The sequence below is a fragment of the Pseudonaja textilis genome, chromosome 1, assembly GCF_049901715.1.
Source record: "Pseudonaja textilis isolate UNSWEBS1 chromosome 1, rPseTex1.2, whole genome shotgun sequence".
Lineage (NCBI taxonomy): Eukaryota > Metazoa > Chordata > Lepidosauria > Squamata > Elapidae > Pseudonaja > Pseudonaja textilis.
Window position 1 is genome coordinate 276380162 of NC_141990.1, and position 8364 is coordinate 276388525.

Consider the following 8364-nt stretch of genomic DNA (forward strand, 5'->3'; position numbering starts at 1 on the left):
TATTCTAGTGAGTTCATTTTTTTTAATTCTCAATTTCTATGGATTTTTTTTTAAAATTGGCATTCATATTGAGATCAACCACAGTGCAGTGATTAAAATCTAAAGCTTAAGAAACTGCCAGACAGCTGCAGGAAGATGTTTTCATTGGTTTAGCAACACAAGGGGAAGTATTAGAAAAAGAAGAAGAAAAAAATGCCAGTTCTAATTGCCATCCCCTTTTTGCTTATTTAATGTTTTAAACCACATGTCAACATAAACGTATGCTGAATTATTCTGGAGTAAAGGCAGATATTTCATAGCAAGCCTCCTCCATATGAGAAATAAGGGGCCAATAAGAGAACTAGACTGGTGTAACAGTTAAGATGTTAAACCAGGGATGGGGAAAGCCAGAATGTATCTGCCCCATTCCCATCCAGACACAAGACTGAGTGATGAATTTGGGCCACCCCCTGGTTCTCAGACCAGCCTTCCACCCAGGATTATTTTACAGAATAAAAAAGAGGGAGGAGTCCTCTTTATATTGCCCCTGAAAGAAAGACAAGGTATAAATGAATCTATTTCTTCTTTCCAGAATTGTGTGTGTGTGTGTGCGCGTCCGTGTGTTTGTGACTCTTTGTGTGTGTGTGTGAGAGAGAGAGAGAGAGAGAGTTGTATTTTGAAAACAATGTTTTCTTGTACTGCATACTAAAAACTTTTTCCCTCTTCCCCCTTTTCTATTGATCGAGTGCTTTGCAACATTTAATAGAAGAAAACAAACAAAAAACAACTTTAAGTAAATGAATACAATAATACACTAACAGCTAGCAAAATAAATCCCTGTTCTATAAATTCAACCACCCTAATCCTGGATCTGATTATTCAGAAGTAGGCCTCATGTATTTCAGTGGGGGGCTTTGGGTACAGCTCCCTCATATCAGAGCCTTGCATTGGATTCCAGGGATTACAAATCACACACACACACCTACCTCTTAAATCTGGATATGATTAAAAACAAAAATATCAACAACTTACAAAAGTGAATAGAGAAGAATCTAGAAATGTGATACAATCAAGACTTGGACAGAAACAGAAAATTAAAAAATAAACTCTAAAATCTGTGTTTACACCCTTTTCTATTCTAAAGGAAGGAAGGAAGACAGGTTGTCTGAGGTAATAAGATTAGTAAGATTTGTGGAGAAGTAGGCCCTCAAAACTAGCCTGTGATGAAAGAAGGCCCAACCACTCTGGCAAGGTCCAATATTTTCTGGAATTATTGCTGCCTTGTGCAAACTGAATTCTTCACCATTTGCTCATCATATTAAGCCCCCTAAAATTCCTTGGTCCTAGTTATTTGTAGCCCCTCCTGTTATTAATAGCTTCCTTTCCTAATGCTTTTGGAGGCATTATTGAAGAAAGGCCCTGCACCTCTGTATCTTTTTTGGTTTATGTGCAGTTGCATACTTTTAAAAGATTAATTCAGAGGAGACAAACAGGCAAATTATTATCCCAGTTTTGCTTTGGAGGTGGACAAGGAAAAAAAATAGTTAAAAGAATTCACTTCCTCCTGGGTGCATGTGAAATTGCATCTATTCTTTGCTGAATACAGATCCTAAAGATTTCCACTTTACTATGGTACATTTGCAAAAATAGGTATTTGCTTAAATTAGGATTAGAGAAAGAATGACAAGATTACTTGAGGCTGATCTAAGGAAATAGGACATACATATATATGTCCTATTTGAAATAGGACATTATACACACACACACACACACACACACACACACACTCCATCAATTACTGTATGACATAGGACATGGGAAATCCTCTATTTTCCTAGCATTCACTGTAATAATTCTTGTCTAGAAAAGTCAGCAAATTCACTTTTTTTAAAAAAAAATTGTTTTCAACAAAGCATATTCTGTATAAAAGGGCCAATATGGGAGGAAGAGTCATATTTTATTTATGTACATGCCCCTCCATATTGGCCCTTATATGCAGAATATGCTACTTTGAAAACAAATTTAAAAACAGAAGTGACTTTGTTCTTTCTGTTGCTTCAGCACATGATCTCATTCAACATGTGTTTTCTCTTATACATTTTCATTATCAGCTGACTTGCATGAGGAAAACAAAGTCATGATTGTAAGATACTTGTGGTGAAATTTAGCTTGTGGGTGTGACATTAATTTATGCCTTATACTGTAGTGAATGCTTGGAAGGAATAAGCTCTAGAGAAGGCTTATTTACCAGAAGGTAAGCACTGCTGCTCTGATTCATTGGAATAATCAGTGATAGAAGATATTTTCTTTCATTATTAGGGACAATTAAGTTAATTCTACCATATAGTTTTGAGACCAATTTGTAGTATATAGTCTCAGATCCCATAACTCATCAGAAACTGTAATATCTGGAAACATCCATTTTATTCTAAAAACAATGAAAAATTGAAAACTAAAAATAAATGCATGTATTTTTCTAAAAGAGCCTCATTCCACAGTTCTTTTTCTAGCAAATGATGAATTATGAACAAAAATATGGAAATAGAGTGTTTTAATATTTTAATAACATGTTATTTTCAATGTATGTATTTGAGTAATCCTAATGAGCTGTCATGCTAACTTGTTTGAGACAGTAAAATATAATTCTATACTTATTGTAAATTTCTAGAGGCAAAAGGTTGGTTGGTATGTGGTTCATTTTATAGCAGAAATGAACCACGTACCAACAGAAACAGAAATTGTAAATTATAAAACAGTTTCTTACACCAAACTTTGACGTCCTCTAAAGTTCATGCTTCCTTAGATTAAATATATTAGACTTTTAGAAATGTTTGTAAAACTGTTTATTTCTTCTAGTTTTCACAGCCTGGTTAATACTGAAGAAAACACTGAATTTTTTTAAGTGCTCCTATCTGTCAGATGTGATAACTTTTATAAATGGCAGTGAGACTAAATGCCTGGTTTTATTTGCCAGTTGCCAAGCACCCAAATGTGATCTGGGAGAGGGGATTACAGCCGCCAGAAATCTGGAACCAGGTCATAAGTCCTGGAGAAGGGAAGTCCATCATAACTGAATGGTCACACATACAACAAACATTTTTTAAAAAATAATACAGAAATTATAGCTGCATGAGAATTGTGAGTGGTAGACAGTCGGTTCAGAAGACATTCCAGAAGAATAAAATTTATATGGGTAGTCTTCAATTCAAAAACCACAATTGAGCTCAAAATTTATGTTGCTAAGTGAAAAATGTATTAAGTGAGTTTTGCCCCCATTTTACACTTTTTCTCGTCACAGTTAAATGAATCACTGCAGTTGTGAAATCAATAACATGTTTGTTAAGTGAATCTGGTTTCCTCATTGATTTTGCTTGTCAGAAGGTTGCAAAAGGTGATCACATGATTCCACAACACTGCAACTGTCATAAATGTGAGTCAGTTGTCAAGCATTTAAATATAAATCACGTGACCATGGGGAGGCTACAATAGTCATATGTGTGAAAAATGGTCGGAAGTCACTTTTTTCAGTATGGTTGTAACTTTGAATGATCTCTAAATGAATTGTTGTAAGTCAAGGACTACCTGTATCAGCTTCAGGAAGGCCAGAAACTAGGGGTGCAATTTAATATTTACAGGGCGACTATTCTTCAGAATCAGCACTGTGATGACAAATCAGTGCTTTCTGGCCTCAATTCCACCATTTTGTGGACCTGAAAGGGTATCTCCAGGGGTTTAAGAGAGGAGAACTCTGATTGGAGAGGGAATCCTGTAGACACTTTGGTGTCAAGTCAATATGACTTTTTCTTAAATCAATACTAGCATTTTGAATGGTACCAAAAAACTAATAAGGACTAATGAAAAGCCAACAAAACAGGGCTAATATGATCACAGTAAAGAGTGCCAGTCAAATGCAGCTACTGATTTTAAACCAACTACAGTTTCTAGATGGTCTTCAAAAGTAGTCACAAATCGAGTGACTTGTGAACGTCTGCATGAGTCATTGGTCCTGTTACTCCAGGAAGGGGCACAACTGGCACATCAGCCCAAATTTAGCAAATGCCCTTCTAGCCATGGGACCCATCTGTCAATAGCCGTGACTCCAGGTGAGACTCCAGAACCAAGAGACTTGCTCTTTCAGTGCCATCTTGTCAAGAAACAATATCAGAGCCCATAAGCAACTCTGATGTGAAACAGCAACTCCATCTTACTTAGCTTCAAATTCAGCATATATTGTCCTGTTCAGATCCCTCCAGCAATATCTCTTCTTGGCCCTTAGGATGCAATATGAAACAATATCCATTCTTGGCAACTAGGGTACCAATATGAAACATAACATTTTGATGGCATTGTGTTCGATATCCTGGGTTAATGCATTGGAGGACTTTATATAGATGAACGTAGATGAATGTCATACAAAAGTGGCTGCTAGACTAATCCCTTCTGGCCCATTACTGACTGGAACTGCCCTTTAAAGTAGGAGCAGAATCACTACTAAACAATACTTCCAAACCCCACCCCCCCACCCCCAATGTGTAGTTCAGAAGGAAAGCATGATTGAATAGATATTGCCAAGAGATTTTATTAGACTAAGAGGGGTGCATTATCCCTATCAAAGTCTGGACACAGGTCATCTATGAGAATGAGCAATGCTGTCTCTATCACATGCCTGGCGCCAAACTTCACCAAAAAGAATCCAGATACATTGCTTCCTCTATAGTACTGGTTAAATAAATCCCTATCACATGCTCAATAACTTTCCCCCAAAAGAGAAAACTCAAGACGAAACAGGGTCAGATATTGCTGGATATGGTGGCAACCTCTTGAAAAGGAAAAGTATCATCTCCTTTAAAACTGTTGATATCCAATCCCATGAAGAGAGGCATTAATTACCTAATTGCAAACTGCCAAATTGTTAAACTTCTCAAGCACTTCGAGAAACCCTCTAAATCAATCATGTAGTAGGAGTGGACTATTCTAATGGGTCCCACAGACCTTTGGAAGTCTCAGGCAGCAATTAATCTCAGCTGCACCTAGAAATTAACTAACCATAGGAATGGGCTATATGTAATTCCATCCAGATTCAGATCATAGAACAATTGCTTTGAGGTAAAGCCAGGCCAAAGGCATGACTATCTGTATGCAGATCAAATATCCCTGGGGATAAACCCATAGTTGCTATCAAAGCCATGAATTTCCAAGATCTGACCTCCAGGAAATGGATATTACACATCTACAATCAAATCATGGATGAGCATGATGTTATTAGAGACAGAATTCCAGCAGGAAGCTAAGCCAAGATCCCTAATGATCAGGCAAGCATGATTGGGACCACCCAGACCAATTTGATTGCACCAAATTGCTAGTTTTCCTTCCCTTGGAATGGCCAAGTCAGGTAGGTTCTACAAGTTCATCTAAATGCTTGGCCTCCAACTGACCTTCCCTGGCAATGCTCCTTTGTCCCTAAGCATATTGTGGCTGTCTTCCCGCTGTTATCACAGATGAACTTCAGACTGATGCACTCTCCACTCTTCTTTCATAGACCCTGGATTGCAGCAATAAATTCTCCACAATCCAGATCTTCTGACTGAATCCACAACCACTGTGGGCTCAACAACACAGTGGATCTCTTCTCTGTTATTGTACTATATCTCTACCAAATTTAAAACTATAACCACGCTCAAGGTAAGTCAACTTTAGTTTTGGCTTTCCTTTCCAATTTACCCAAAAATGTATTTGTTGGACAGATAGAATAAAGAAAAACCTTTCAGACCCAGTTATATTCCTTTCATTAATGCATCTAGAACCATCTTCAATGTTATATAAATTACAGACTAATAACTCTGGGTTTTGGGCTCGCCACATTCTTCAGGTGGAGTAGTAGTTAGTGAAGATTGTTTTGGCTATATGACTTTCCTTCTCATGGGAACAGAAGTTGTCCCTGCCGAGACCTGTAGGTAGAGATTGATGACATCAGGCAACACTGATTTATTTCTATTGGGGAATGTGACTTTTCGGGGTTGTTTCTAAATTGCAATATTATGTGGTATAATTCCGGTTTGTATCAGATCCGGAATTACAACAAACATTGCCAATTTGATGCTTACCTAAATAAAAGAAATTTGTTTTGGAAGATGGACTTTGAACCAACATTACCTTGATACTCATTGATAAGTGATTTAACCTTGTCCCAACCATGCAGAATTTAAGAATAAAGTCAGCCCTCAGGCAATATTCAGAGTACTGGGATCAGAATTCAATTCCATTGGTATATGAAGCCCACAGGAATATTGTCCTGCTACCCCAAGGTAGACAGGTAGATGAATTAAAACAATTAGCTCTATACTTATATCAGTGTTAGAAAATCCATCACACCATTAAACATATCCTGAACCTCTTCATCTTTGGAAATGAAATTACAAGAATGTATATTGTCATTAACTACTACTAGCAAAACAATTTAAGAGTAGAAACAATTAAAAAAGTGTCATAACCATTTTCACAGGTACACTCTGGGTGAAACTTGGCTCAATACCAGTAATTGTGAGACGGATCTTTGAGTCTTAGTGGACAATCACTTAAAGAGGAGCCAACAGTGTGCTGCAGTGCAGCAGACAAAAAAGCCAGTGCAACCCTAGGCCGCATTAATAGAGGGATAGAATCAAGGTCACGTAAGTATTAGTACCACTTTACAAAGCCTTAGCAAGACCACACCTGGAATACTACATCCAATTTTGGTCACCACAATATAAAAAAAAAGTTGAGATACTCAAAATAGTGTGGAGAAGAGCAACAAACATGATTAGCGGGCTGGAGACTAAAACTTATGAAGAAATTGGGTATGGTAGGAATTGGGTACGTCTAGTCTAGTGAAAAGAAGGACTAGGGGACATGATAGCAGTGTTCTATTTGAGTGGTTACCACAAATATTAGAGGGTCAACCTATTTTCCAAAACACCAGAAAGCAGGACAGGAAACAATGGATGGAAAATAATCAAGGAGAGAAACAACCTAGAACTAAGGAGAAATTTCCTAGCAGCGAAAACAATTAACTAGTGGAATGCCTTGCCCTCAGAAGTTGTAGGTGTCCTGTCGCTGGAGGCTTTTAAGAAGAGACTGGACAGCCACTTGTCTGAAATGGTATAGGTTCTTCTGCTCAAGCAGGAGGCTGGACTAGAAGACCTCCAAGGTTGCTTCTAACTCTGTTATTCCATGTTCTAAGTTATGCAGACTCTTCTACCTTCTAATAGATCAGCATGCGATTGGAAATGCCAATTTGTAAATAGTTTAATGTTAATAGATATCATAAACAAAGCCAAATATTTATCAGAGCTTATCAATTAACTTATTTAATTCTTTTGCTAGGTTCAAGATGAATGTGACCTGTGTCATGTGGGGAATCTTTTGGCTGATTATACTCTTTTTTATTGGATGGCCAATTAGCATATTTTTGGGAGGACTGTATGGATTCTTCTCTCCTTTGATCACTCTGATAGGTCTGGATGACTTTAGTGACCTTTTGTTGAAGGGGGTAAATTTAGGCAGAGAATGTGCTATGAATGTGCGAACAGGAAAGTCCCTCTTTTAACAATAAACCCTAGCACAAATCAGGAAATAAAGATTCATTCTGTGATCCTTAATGGATTTTGAAAGTATTTGTGTACATTTCTGTTTATAGTAAAATGATATTTAGGCTTTAAATAATACACTATCGATATTTTACAGTATTGTAAAGAAATATAGTATCATTTTATTTGTAAGGTGTATAAAACCTGAGGAGGTCTAAATAAGAACTTCAAATATTTGTCAGATATGGGTTTGAATAGAACACCATGTTTGCAGCACTGAAAGCCTATGTATTAATACCTTTCCTTAGATACAGTGATGAAACTTGCATTCCTCTTAGGGGGAAAGTTGGCTTTTGGCTTCTTGCTCTGCCTTATAGACTATCAAAAGTTCAAAGTCTAATTGTTTATTACCTTCATTTCCAAACACAGCCAATGTATACATTTGTATTATTATCACTAATGTTCATTATATTTAAATGTTATATAAATATATGTATGGAAGTTATTTGTAATGATTTATAGATATATTATTAGTTATGATAAATAAAACATAACACTACTGGAAGTTTCCACACGGGTTTTTTTTTTACATTTTTGTTATGAGTTTTTCTCCTAATATAAGAAATTCCTGAATTTTGCTGCTACTTTTCTGAAACACAATTATAAATATTATGATGATCTTTTAATAGAGTTCTACGTTCTTTATTCCCTAATATGTATGTAAGTCATCGTTGGTACAGTTTCAAAGTGTCATTGTCAGGTTGAAAATAGAAATTATCTCAGTTTCCTCATTAGATTATATCAGTGATGGTTAATCTTT

The 8364-nt window shown here is 36.6% G+C and overlaps 1 long non-coding RNA gene across 1 annotated transcript; it reads left to right on the forward strand.

Annotated features, from left to right (window-relative positions):
- The first annotated feature begins 2084 nt into the window (after positions 1–2084).
- Positions 2085–8104, forward strand: LOC148128226 (uncharacterized). The gene is made up of 4 exons (XR_015741064.1): positions 2085–2233; positions 5519–5661; positions 6482–6647; positions 7342–8104. It is a non-coding gene; the product is annotated as an uncharacterized LOC148128226 (long non-coding RNA).
- Positions 8105–8364: the final 260 nt, after the last annotated feature.